The sequence below is a fragment of the Rana temporaria genome, chromosome 1, assembly GCF_905171775.1.
Source record: "Rana temporaria chromosome 1, aRanTem1.1, whole genome shotgun sequence".
Lineage (NCBI taxonomy): Eukaryota > Metazoa > Chordata > Amphibia > Anura > Ranidae > Rana > Rana temporaria.
Window position 1 is genome coordinate 373,879,426 of NC_053489.1, and position 13,009 is coordinate 373,892,434.

The following is a 13,009-nucleotide window of genomic DNA, read 5'->3' on the forward strand; positions in this document are numbered from 1 at the left end:
ACTGACAGAATCCATGGATGGCAGGCTTTTGCGTGTCCTTGCAAAGAAAGGTGGCTATATTGGTCACTGATTTGTTTTTGTTTTGTTTTTGAATGTCAGAAATGTATATTTGTGAATGTTGAGATGTTATATTGGTTTCACTGGTAAAAATAAATAATTGAAATGGGTATATATTTTTTTTTGTTAAGTTGCCTAATAATTATGCACAGTAATAGTCACCTGCACACACAGATATCCCCCTAAAATAGCTAAAACTAAAAACAAACTAAAAACTACTTCCAAAAATAGTCAGCTTTGATATTAATGATTTTTTTGGGTTCATTGAGAACATGGTTGTTGTTCAATAATAAAATTAATCCTCAAAAAAACAACTTGCCTAATAATTCTGCACTCCCTGTAGAGACCTTAGAGCTATCGTGGATAGGAAGAATAGCTGCATTGAAAATGACCTTACTACCGAAACTTATATACTATTTTAGAACTATTCCCTCTGCAGTACCAGACTCATTCTTTTTGACAGTAGATAAAATGTTTCGTAAATTTATCTGGCAAGGCAAAATCCCTAAGATCACATTCTCTACGCTCCAACGACATAGAAACATGGGGGGAATGGGATTCCCGAACTTACGGAACTATTATAGAGCAGCAATCTTGGACCAAATGAAAGCATGGTTTGACCCTAGCCTGTCCAAACTGTGGGTCAGGATTGAGAAAGCAACTATTAAAGGTAGGGACCTACCTTCCCTTTTACTAGCCAAGCTGACAAAATTACCTTTGACACACTGCACATTACCCTCAATAGCAGCTACACTTTCTGTATGGGGAGATGTCCAACCTAATATAGATGTATCGACTAAAAATAAACGTACGATTACTGACATCTTGACAATAGAACACCTAATCCCGGAAATACGGACTACCTCATGGAAAGAAAACAAATTAACGACTGTCCAGGAAGTATTGACAAGCAACCCAGATGTACAGACATACTCCTATACACAACTGAAACACTTTCAAAAGACTCATTCGATGACTCATTACGATCTTCCGACTGACGTATGGACCTACCTCACTACGAAACATGATAGACCTAAGGGTATATCTTGGTTCTACTCCCTCCTACAGTATTCCAGACTTCCCTCCAAGACATCTCACATGATTAATTGGGAGAGGGATTGGGGTACTACCTTCTCCATAGGAGAATGGAACGCCGCGATTCGCCTAATGTATAAATACACCCACTGCACAAACCACTGGGACAACATGTTGAAGATATTGCATAGGTCATATCTCACTCCAGTCAGACTGTCGATGATCTTTCCATCAGAATCACAACTTTGCTGGAGACTTTGCAGATCTAGGGGACACATTACTCACATATTATGGGACTGTAGAATAATACGTAATTTTTGGACAGAAGTCTTTCAGCTGGTCTCCTCTGTCGCTGGGCATGTCATTCGCCCCAATCCACCATTGGCCCTCCTTAACATTAATGCTATATGTATCCCACCCCATCTAAGGTACACATGTCCACACACATTTTCATAGCAGCCCGTTTAGCTATCACCTCTAAATGGAAGTCGGCACAGGTGCCTAAAATTGATGAGGTTATACAAAGGGTATCTACCCAATACTCTTATGAAAAGTATTTTGCTATTCAATCGAACCAGTTCCAATCTTTCAAAGACCAATGGTTACCTTGGAGCACTAAATATCCCGTGTGATGAGTTATCCTTATCCTTAACTTTACATTAAACAATGGTAGATCTCACTTTGTGTAAAAACTAGCATTCATATGAGCTAGTAGTATTTTATTTTATTTTCGTTTCACCTCAATATTTTGTTTTGTATTCTGTTTTGTGTTATTTCCTTTATTCAGTACTTCCGTATGTTGAGTCCTGTTGGACTCCTTTAGCAGTTTTTGTGTTACTGCAGAATGTGGGGTGGGGGGGCTGGTACCCACCTGGGACCCGTCTTCCTGTGGCGGAGGCCTGGAATGGGTGGCTGCCGCCCGTCTACAGATATAGAGGTATGTGCAATGGCGTAGTGGAATGCAAATGCCAGTCGTAATGTACAGATTATATAGATATATTCCTGTATAGGGGACCGTGGCTCCACATTGTGTAGTAGGACGCGCGGCCCCCGACATGCAACTTTTCCCTTATTGTGTACTAAGACATGACAGTTTATTATGTAACGTTATTTCCACAAGCCAATGTTATATGCGATTTGTAATTGAGAACTGTGTATTTGCCTACCTCTGTATGTGACATGACTTTACTTGATCAAAACAATTGCAAAGAAAAAACACAAATAAATAGGCCTACTTCACCTTAGGAGGCTAACTAAACAAGAGCGTCCCTCACTACGCTTTACTAGAGCGGCTATTTTGGCTTCTAGTATAAACAAACAAAAAAAACACAGTCCGATATAAGCAATTGTTCTGACAGACCTTAATTCCACGAATACGCAGACCCTCTCCAGTCTGTGTCCATCCAGTGCAGCCTGGATCTTGCTCTGAGCTCTCACTCTCCCTCCACACTATCAGGTGCAGGCTAATTAATGGAGAAAGAGGTTTACCTGTTGGGCCAGGCTTAACCCTTTCCAAGACAGGGAAAGCTGCCCTTTCCAACCTCTCACTGACATACAGAGTTGTGTGCCCTGTTACAGTAACTCCCACTTTTTAAGGGACCAAAAGTAATGGGACAATTGGCTGCTCAGCTGTTCCATGGACAAGTGTGCGTTATTCCCTCATTATCTCATTTACAAGGAGCAGATAAAGTTTAGAGTTAATTTCAAGTGTGCCATTTGCATTTGAAATCTGTTGCTCTCAACTCTTAAGCTGGCCATACACCATACAATTTTCTTATTGTTTTCTTTAGATTTACCTTCAAATGTGTAGTACAAGGGCCGGCCTGATTACACTCAAATTGAAAGTGTTTAGATTTTACCTCATATTATATGGTTTTGGTAAATCTAAAGGAAATCTATAGAAGAAAATTGTATAATGTATGGCCAGCTTTAATATGAGATCCAAAGAGCTGTCACTATCAGTGAAGCAAGCCATCATTGGGCTGAAAAAAAAAACACACCCATCAGAGAGATTACAAAAACATTAGGTGTGGCCAAATCAACTGTTTGGAACATCCTTAAAAAGAGAACGCATCGGTGAGCTTGGCAACACCAAAAGACCCGGAAGGCAACTGTGGTGTATGACCGACAAATTCTTTCCCTGGTGAAGAAAACACCCTTCACAACAGTTTGCCAGATCAAGAACACTCTCCAGGAGGTAGGTGTATGTGTGTCAAAGTCAACAATCAAGAGAGGACTTCACCAGAGTGAATGCAGAGGGTTCACCACAAGAGGTAAACCATTGGTGAGCCTCAAAAACAGGAAGGCCAGATTAGAGTTTGCCAAACATCTAAAAAAGCCTTCACAGTTCTGGAACAACATCCTATGGACAGATGAGACCAAGATCAACTTGTACCAGAGTGAGAAGAGTATAGAGAAGGAAAGGAACTGCTCATGATCCAAAGCATACCACCTCATCAGTGAAGCATGGTGGTGGTAGTGTCATGGCGTGGGCATGTATTGCTGTCAATGAAACTGGTTCTCTTGTATTTATTGATGTGACTGTTGACAAAAGCAGCAAGATAAATTCTGAAGTGTTATGGCCAATATTATCTGCTCATATTTAGCCAAATGTTTGAGAACTCATTGGACGGTGCTTCACAGTGCAAATGGACAATGACCCGAAGCATACTGCGAAAGCAACCAAAGAGTTTTTTTTTTTTTTTTTTTTTTTTTTTTTATGGGAAAGAAGTGGAATGTTATGCAATGGCCAAGTCAATCACCCGACTCCGATTGAGCATGCATTTCACTTGCTGAAGACAAAGCTGAAGGGAAAATGCCCCAAGAACAAGCAGGAACTGAAGACAGTTGCAGTAAAGGCCTGGCAGAGCATCACCAGGGATGAAACTCGGCGTCTGGTGATGTATATGCTTTCCAGACTTCAGGCTGTAATTGACTGCAAAGGATTTGCAACCAAGTATTAAGTGAAAGATTTGATTTATTAATTTGTCCCATTGCTTTTGGTCCCTTAAAGTGTGAGGCACATATACAAACGGTTGTAATTCCCACACCGTTCACCTGATTTGAATGTAAATACCCTCAAATTAAAGCTAAAAGTCCTGCAGTTAAAGCACGTATTGTTTCATTTCAAATCCATGGTGGTGGTGTATAGAGCCAAAAATCTGAATTGTCAATGTCCCAATGTTTATGGACCTGACTGTAATATATACACGTGTGTGTGTGTGTGTGTGTGTGTAATATATATATATATATATATATATATATATATATATATATATATATATATATATATATATATATATATATATATAATCTACAGTGCCTTGCAAAAGTATTCGGCCATCTTGAACTTTGCAACCTTTTGCCACATTTCAGGCTTCAAACATAAAGATATAAAACTGTTTTTATTTATTTTTTGAAGAATCAACAAGTGGGACGCAATCGTGAAGTGGAACGAAATTTATTGGATATTTCAAACTTTTTTTAACAAATAAATAAAAAACTGAAAAATTGGGCGTGCAAAATTATTCATCCCCCTTAAGTTAATACTTTGTAGCACCACTGTTTGCTGCGATTACAGCTGTAAGTCACTTGGGGTATGTCTCTATCAGTTTTGCACATCGAGAGACTGACATTTTTGCCCATTCCTCCTTACAAAACCGCTCGAGCTCAGTGAGGTTGGATGGAGAGTGTTTGTGAACAGCAGCTTTCCACAGATTCTCGATTGGATTCAGGTCTGGACTTTGAGTTGGCCATTCTAACACCTGGATATGTTTATTTGTGAATCATTCCATTGTAGATTTTGCTCTACGTTTTGGATCATTGTCTTGTTGGAAGACAAATCTCCGTCCCAGTCTCAGGTCTTTTGCAGACTCCATCAGGTTTTTGTCCAGAATGGTCCTGTATTTGGCTCCATCCACCTTCCCATCAATTTTAACCATCTTCCCTGTCCCTGCTGAAGAAAAGCAGGCCCAAACCATGCTGCTGCCACCACCATGTTTGACAGTGGGGATGGTGTGTTCAGGGTGATGAGCTGTGTTGCTTTTACACCAAACATAACATTTTGCATTGTTGCCAAAAAGTTTTGATTTTGGTTTCATCTGACCAGAGCACCTTCTTCCACATGTTTGGTGTGTCTACCAGGTGGCTTGTGGCAAACTTTAAATGACACTTTTTATGGATATCTTTAAGAAATGGCTTTCTTCTTGCCACTCTTCCATAAAGGCCAGATTTGTGCAGTATACGACTGATTGTTGTCCTATGGACAGAGTCTCCCACCTCAGCTGTAGATCTCTGCAGTTCATCCAGAGTGATCATGGGCCTCTTGGCTGCATCTCTGATCAGTCTTCTCCTTGTATGAGCTGAAAGTTTAGAGGGACGGCCAGGTCTTCGTAGATTTGCAGTGGTCTGATACTCCCATTTCAATAATATTGCATGCACAGTGCTCCTTGGGATGCTTGAAGCTTGGAAAATCTTTTTGTATCCAAATCCGGCTTTAAACTTCTCCAACAGTATCTCGGACCTGCCTGGTGTGTTCCTTGTTCTTCATGATGCTCTCTGCGCTTTAAACGGACCTCTGAGACTATCACAGTGCAGGTGAATTTTATACGGAGACTTGATTACACACAGGTGGATTCTATTTATCATCATTGGTCATTTAGGTCAACATTGGATCATTCAGAGATCCTCACTGAACTTCTGGAGAGAGTTTGCTGCACTGAAAGTAAAGCGGCTGGATAATTTTGCACGCCCAATTTTTCAGTTTTATATTTGTTAAAGTTTGAAATATCCAATAAATTTTGTTCCACTTCATGATTGTGTCCCACTTGTTGTTGATTCTTCAAAAAAAAATACAGTTGTATATCTTGAAGCCTGAAATGTGGCAAAAGGTCGCAAAGTTCAAGGGGGCCGAATACTTTCACAAGGCACTGTGTGTGTGTGTGTGTGTGTGTGTGTGTGTATATATTTTTTTTTCTATATATCTATCGCTATCATTCAAACCCCTTTTGTGTTAACTTTTGTGTGCATGTTATGCCAAAATCACCAGGGTATGTAAACTTTTGATCAGGGTAATTTGGGTTTCTGTTGTCATTATGATTTAAGAGTAAACACAGTTGATTGATAATAAATGGCTTCAGCCAAACACCAACCAAGTGTGGAAACAGTTTGTGTTCTCATTCATATTCTCTAAAAAAAAAAAAAAATGTGTGTGTATATATATATATATATATATATATATATATATATATATATATATATATATATATATATATATATATATATATATATATATATATATATATATATATATATATATATATATATATATATAATTTTTTTTTTTTTTTTTTTTTTTAATACAGCTTACCTGTAAAATCCTTTTCTTGGGAATAAATCATGGGACACTAACCCTAATGGGTTATGTAGTCACCACAGGTGATTGAACACTGGAAAACCCAATTAAAATGAGTTTCTCCCCTATATAATCCCTCCCAAATGGAGAGTACCTCAGTTTTGTAGCAAAGCAATATGTGTTCCATGTTAAACTCCGAAGAGGGGTGGGAGCTCTGTGTCCCATGATGTTTTACCAAGAAAAGAGTTTTACAGGTAAGCTGTAATAAAAAATCCTTCTTTCTTGATCATACATCACGGGACACAGAATCTTATGTCCCATAGCAATGCTAAAATTGAGAGGAGGGAGACACAGATCAGAATAAGACCGCCATCAGGCCAGAGGATCTATACTGCTGCCTGCAGCACGCTATGCCCGAAGGCGGCACCCTCGTAACATCTCCACATCTACCTGGTAGAATTTACTAAATGTATGGACCGAAGACCAAGTAGTAGCCTTACAGATCTGAGCCATGGAGGCCTGGTGATCCACTGCCCATGAAGCACCAACTGCTCTAGTCGAGTGCTTTCACCTGAAAAGAAGGGATCTTCTTTTCTAAACCATATTCCTGAATAATGACTTGTCGAATCCATTGTGCGATAGTGTATTTTGACGCTGAGTGGCCCTTCCTTGGGCTTTGTGGCAGAACAGACAATCAGTCTTCATTATCTGAGCCGTAGCTTGCAGATAAACTTTTACCGCTCTTACAACATCTAGAGAGTGTAGACTCTTCCTCTGCAGACTGCAGATCTGAAAAAAAGACGGAAGGACTATTTTGATTCAGATGGAATTCTGAAACCACCTTGGGTGAGGACGCAGCACCACCCTGTCATCATGAATAATCATATACGGTTCTTTACACGAAAGAGCTGCTAATTCCGATACCCTCCTTGCTGAGGATATGGCTACAAGAAAAAAAGTTTCTTTGTCAAAAGACTTGGAGAAACCTGGTGTAAAGATTCAAAAGGTAGTTTATGTAAAACAGATAATACCAAATTCAAATGCCATTGGCACATGTGAGACTTATCGGCGGATTCAAACGCAGCACTTCCTGAAAAAAGGCCCTGACTAGGGAATGAGAGGCAAGCGGTTTTTGAAAGAATACCGACAAGGCCATGATTTGGCCCTTTGATAGTGCTCAAAGCCAACTTCATATTTAAGCCCAACTGAAGAAAGGCAAGAATCCTATTAATGGCATACTTCCTAGGATGTCACTTTCTGGGTTCACACCAGTAAACGCATGCCTTCCAGATTATGTAGTTTAAATGCATTTTTTTTTTTCAGGTGTTCAAAAATATCTGGAAAATATATTTAAAACATATGTTTTCAAATATATGCCTTTGGAAAATACATTTTAATTTACATTTTTGAAATAGATGTAAAAATATATTGGCATTGGCCAATGTATTGTAAATATATTTAAAATGGTGGCCGGATGCAGGAGGGAGTGAGAGCGCTGGTGTGAGTGCCTCCACCTTTCCACCCCCCCCCCCCATCTGGCTAAAAACCATGCAGAGATAATGTTTCCAAATCCGGACCTTCTACCCCCAGAACTTGCTACTTTAATGCACCATAGGGCAGCGTTATTCTTCCTGTGATCTGGGCTGCCCGAGTTAAGTGTCTGAGCGTGTGAACCCTACATGCGGCCCCTACCTGGTGTAGTTTGTGCTGTGTGGTACTGTTGCAGGCTGTGCTGATACTCGCTGGCTGGAGCCCAGAGGCCTGTCCTTCATTTAGCCTTTGGGCACTGGCTTGATTGGACCAGGGAGTGGAGTGGATCTGAGCCCGGGGACGTATTCCACTAAGCGGAGAATCGAGGGGTGCATAGAGACACCCGAAGCTACGGAGCTGCCCGAGATCCTGCAAGATCTTGCGTACACTCGATACTGTGTCTCTCTGTGGCAGGGACTGAAAGCTGGACACTGGGAACGTGCAAAAAGCCCTGTAAAGGAGAGGAGACAGCCGGATCACTCCTGAACTCTCCTGAGCACTGGATGGAGGTAATGCCTATTCTTCCTATTATCCACACTATTAACCACTTAAGCCCCGGACCTTTAGGCAGCTAAATGCCCAGGCCAGGTTTTGCCATTCGGCACTGCGTCGCTTTAAATGACAATTGCGTGGTCGTGCGACGTGGCTCCCAAACAAATTGACGTCCTTTTTTTTTTCCCCCACAAATAGAGCTTTCTTTTGGTGGTATTTGAACACCTCTGTGGTTTTTATTTTTTGCGCTATAAACAAAAATAGAGCGACAATTTTGAAAAAAATTCAATATTTTTTACTTTTTGCTATAATAAATATCCCCCAAAAACATATATAATTTTTTTTTTCCTCTGTTTAGGCCAATACGCATTCTTCTACCTATTTTTGGTAAAAAAAATCACTAAGCGTTTATCGATTGGTTTGTGCAAAATTTATAGCGTTTACAAAATAGGGGATAGTTTTATTGCATTTTTATTATTATTTTTTTTTTTTTTTACTACTAATGGCGGCGATCAGCAATTTTTTTTTTTTTTTTTTTTATCCATGCTTCCTCGGACGTATCGCAGAAATGGTTCTAGAGTTAATATAAAAATCAACAGAGATAGCGGACACCCTTGTCTAGTACCATTCCTCAAATTGAAATATGAGGAGGTTACCTCATTGATTCTATCAGCTGCAGATTGAGCTGAGTATATAGCCTCTATCCATTTACTAAATCCCTCCCCCACTCCGATAAGAATTAACGTCTCCTTCAGGAACATCCAATCCACCCTGTCAAAGGCCTTTTCTGCGTCAAAGGCCTTTTCTGCGTCAGAGGATAACAAGCACAAGATGAATGATATTTAAGGCTCTAGTAGTGTTATCATTTGCCTCCTTCATTGGTACAAACCCGGCCTGATCAGGGTGGATGATATCCTGAAGGTGAGATTGTAATCTTGACGCTAATATACGTGTAAAGATTTTTAAGTCTACATTTAGTAGGGAGATAGGCCGATAGTTCATACAATGAGCATGGTCCTTACCTTCCTTTGGAATCACAGTAATGTGTGCCCTTAGGGTGTCTATTGGTATAGGTCAATCTTTCCAAAATGGAATTAAATGCCTTAATAAACCTAGGAGCTAAACATGAAGCAAATGCCTTGTAATATACTGTTTGTATACCCATCTGGGCCTGGGGCTTTATGAGGTTTAAGCATCTTAATCGCCCTCATATATTCCTCTGACGAAATTGGAGCGTTCATTAATTTTGGAGCATCCTCAGATATTGATGGTAGCCCAGATGAAGAGATATATTCCCGAACTAATTGTCGCTTTTGAGCCATCTGCTCAGTTGATAGGTTTGTCGGTAAATTATATAAGGACACATAGTACTCTTGAAAAACTTCTGCAATTTCCCTGGATATATATTTACGTTTCCCACTGTCAGAATCGATACATGGAACATAGTTTCTCCGAGAAATTTCCCTAAGTGAATGGGCCAATAGTTTACCTAATTGTGTTCCCATGTACATATTGCATATGTCTGGCTTTTAATAAAAATATGTTGGTTTCATGTCCAAGAGATGCCAATTCTTCTCGTTCCACCCTAAGGTCCACTGCTACCGAGCTAGAAAGTGATTTTTTATGTTTGGATTCTAAATTGGCCACCAAATTTAATTGAGTTTGGAGAGCTGCTTGCTTATTTTTACGTATTTCAGTCGCCTTTTGAATCGGCAGACCCCGCATAACACACTTATGTGTTTCCCATAATGTAAATGGAGAGATATCCTCTATCATTATCACAAAAAAATCTGGCCAATGCCTCAGATAGATCATTACGTAATGGACCTTCTTGTATCAAAGATTCATTGAGTGTCCACGTCCACGGTCTAGTGGACTTATCAACCTGTAAATCTATAACAGCTGGAGAATGATCTGATACAGTCTGAGTACCAATTGAAGAGCTCACTACCACTGGTAGTAGGGACTGAGATACCATTATATAATCAATCCGAGAATAACTGTCGTGTGGTGCCGAATAGAAGGTATAATCTCGATCTTTGGGGTGTTGTACCCGCAAAATATCTACCAACCTGACAGTTTGGAGGGCTTTCCTAACACGTCTGAGATATGAATAAGACAGATGTGAGGCGGACTTTGAAAAATCAAGCAGTGGATCAAGAGCCACATTGAAGTCTCCTCCCAATATCACCCCTCCTTCCATAAACTCCTGTAGGATGTTAAGAATTCCATCCAAACAGCTCAGTTGTGCCCTATTAGACAGATATATAGAAGCTAAGGTAATACGATGTCCGGCCAAATCTCCCTTAGGAAACAGATAGTGCCCATCAGAATCACACCTCTGATCCACCAGAGACGATGGAACTGTCCTTGAAAGCAGGATACTCACCCCCCTCGTCTTAGAGTCTGAAGCTGTACTATGAAATACAAATGGATAACGGTCATTCTGTAATTTTGGTATCTTCCCCAATTGAAAGTGTGTTTCTTGTATAAATGCAACTTGTAACCGCATGCGGCAAAGTTCACGTAAAACCGTTGTACGCTTCTCTGGTATATTCAACCCATTGACATTTAAGGATAGGCACCGTATGTTCGTCATGATAAATAAAGGTCTGACAACCTGTGCAGAAGCGGAACAGAGGAAAGAAAGGAAAAAATAAAAACCCCACAACACGGATACGCAGCAATTAACCTAATGATGGCTCTCTATTGAGCCTGCTCACCCCTGCGTTCCCTTCCTCAATAATTCCAAGAAGGGAAGGCACTGGGAGGCAAAAACCTATGTGGGGAGTAATAGAGATGTGACAGCAGGGAGAAGAGTCACTCAGACCATAACTATCAGAAATATCGATCATATACACAAACGGCTGTAAATAAAAAAAAAAGGGAAAAAGAAGGAAAAGAGCCATGATAGGTGTTTTGACATTGATTGTCTTATCTAAATGGGATGGGCAGTAGCCAAGGAAATATATCTGCTTTATATATCAAAGAGAAAGAAACCCTGAAGAACACAGAAGGGAGATTGCCCTGAAAAAAAAACATATTTAAACATTTATTATCTCATCTGGTTGACACCAAAAAGAGAAAAATAAATAAATAAAAAATAATGTCTCAATATGTCTCTATATAATAAAATGTATAATAAAATTAAGCCTAACTAGAATAGCCTGTTGCCTGAGACTATACAGGGAAAATCTATCCAGTTTAAAATCCCCCCCCCCCCCCTTCAACCTATATTGGATATCTAGATTTCCAGACTCCTATTGAGGATATTAATTTACCACATTTTGGTCTCCAAGCAGCCTAATTTTTATGAATATTTATATGCAATTCTCATATACCAACTCAGTCTTGTATCACCAAGCTATTACTGTACCTGCATATATGTACATCTATATATACACAGGTTGTATACATACTCATGTCGCCTATACAACAAGAAGAAGAGAAAAGGGAAAGAAAAAAAAGGAGGAAAGCAAAGTATTGAATGCGCCTCCTTTAAACCTAATGCATATATCTAGACCTTGGCTTCATATCCTTTAAATATGTAATTATATTGCAGAACATAGTGCCAAAAATACATTCCTCTAGTCTAAATGTGCTTGCACCCTTAATATTAAATCAAGATATTACCTTATTTGCCTTCCTACTGAAGAGCATTGTGCATACAAAAATACAATTTCTTTACTAAATACGGATGTCAAACTTCTAGCAAAAATGTTGCCCAAAAGGTTATCGCAGGTTATAGACAGGCTGGTGCATTGGGACCAGTCTGGCTTTATACCTAACCGTTCAATGGCCGATAATATAAGAAGATTATATATGAACTTGCAGGTGCCGGTGGATAATCCAGGGGTAGGGCTATTCTGTCACTGGATGCTACCAAAGCGTTCGATAGTGTGGAGTGGCCCTACCTTTTGGAAATATTAACTAGGTTTGGATTGGGAGACAGGTTTATAACATGGGTAAAAGTGCTTTTCTCCAGACCTAGAGCTAGACTCCGAGTCAACAATAACCTCTCCCTCCCATTTGAGCTTCATAGAGGCACCCCACTGCTGTTCGCCCTGGCAGTTGAGCCTCTGGCAATACTGCTTAGAACTACATCTGAGGTGGTCGGGTTTTGCAGGGGCCAGAGGGAAGAAAAATTCTCCTTATAGGCAGATGATATACTTGTATATCTAGGTCATACGGCAGCGTCGCTGCGAACAGCAATGGGGATAATGGGAAAATTTGGAGGCTTCTCTGGGTTTATTATAAATTGGTCCAAATCAATATTAATGCCTATAGATCCGTTGAGGGAACAGTTACCTGTAGGAGCAGAGCAGATTACTATATCAAGTAGTTTTTGCTATCTGGGTGTGGTGGTTTTCCCGGATACGGCTGAATATCTTCAGCTAAACCTGGGTCCACTATTGGCAAAACAAAGAGAGAAATGTAACAGCTGGTGCAAACCCCCCCTATCGGTGGTAGGTAGGGCCAACCTAATTAAAATGTTATGGGCTCCACAACTCCTATATATCTTCCATAATTCACCGATATGGA

General features: G+C 40.0%; 1 protein-coding gene across 1 annotated transcript in view; it reads left to right on the forward strand.

Moving 5' to 3' along the window:
* LOC120911110 (cactin-like) overlaps positions 1-13,009 on the forward strand; it is a 232,583-nt gene that overhangs the window by 183,243 nt on the left and 36,331 nt on the right. The gene's annotated exons all lie outside the window — the stretch shown is intronic.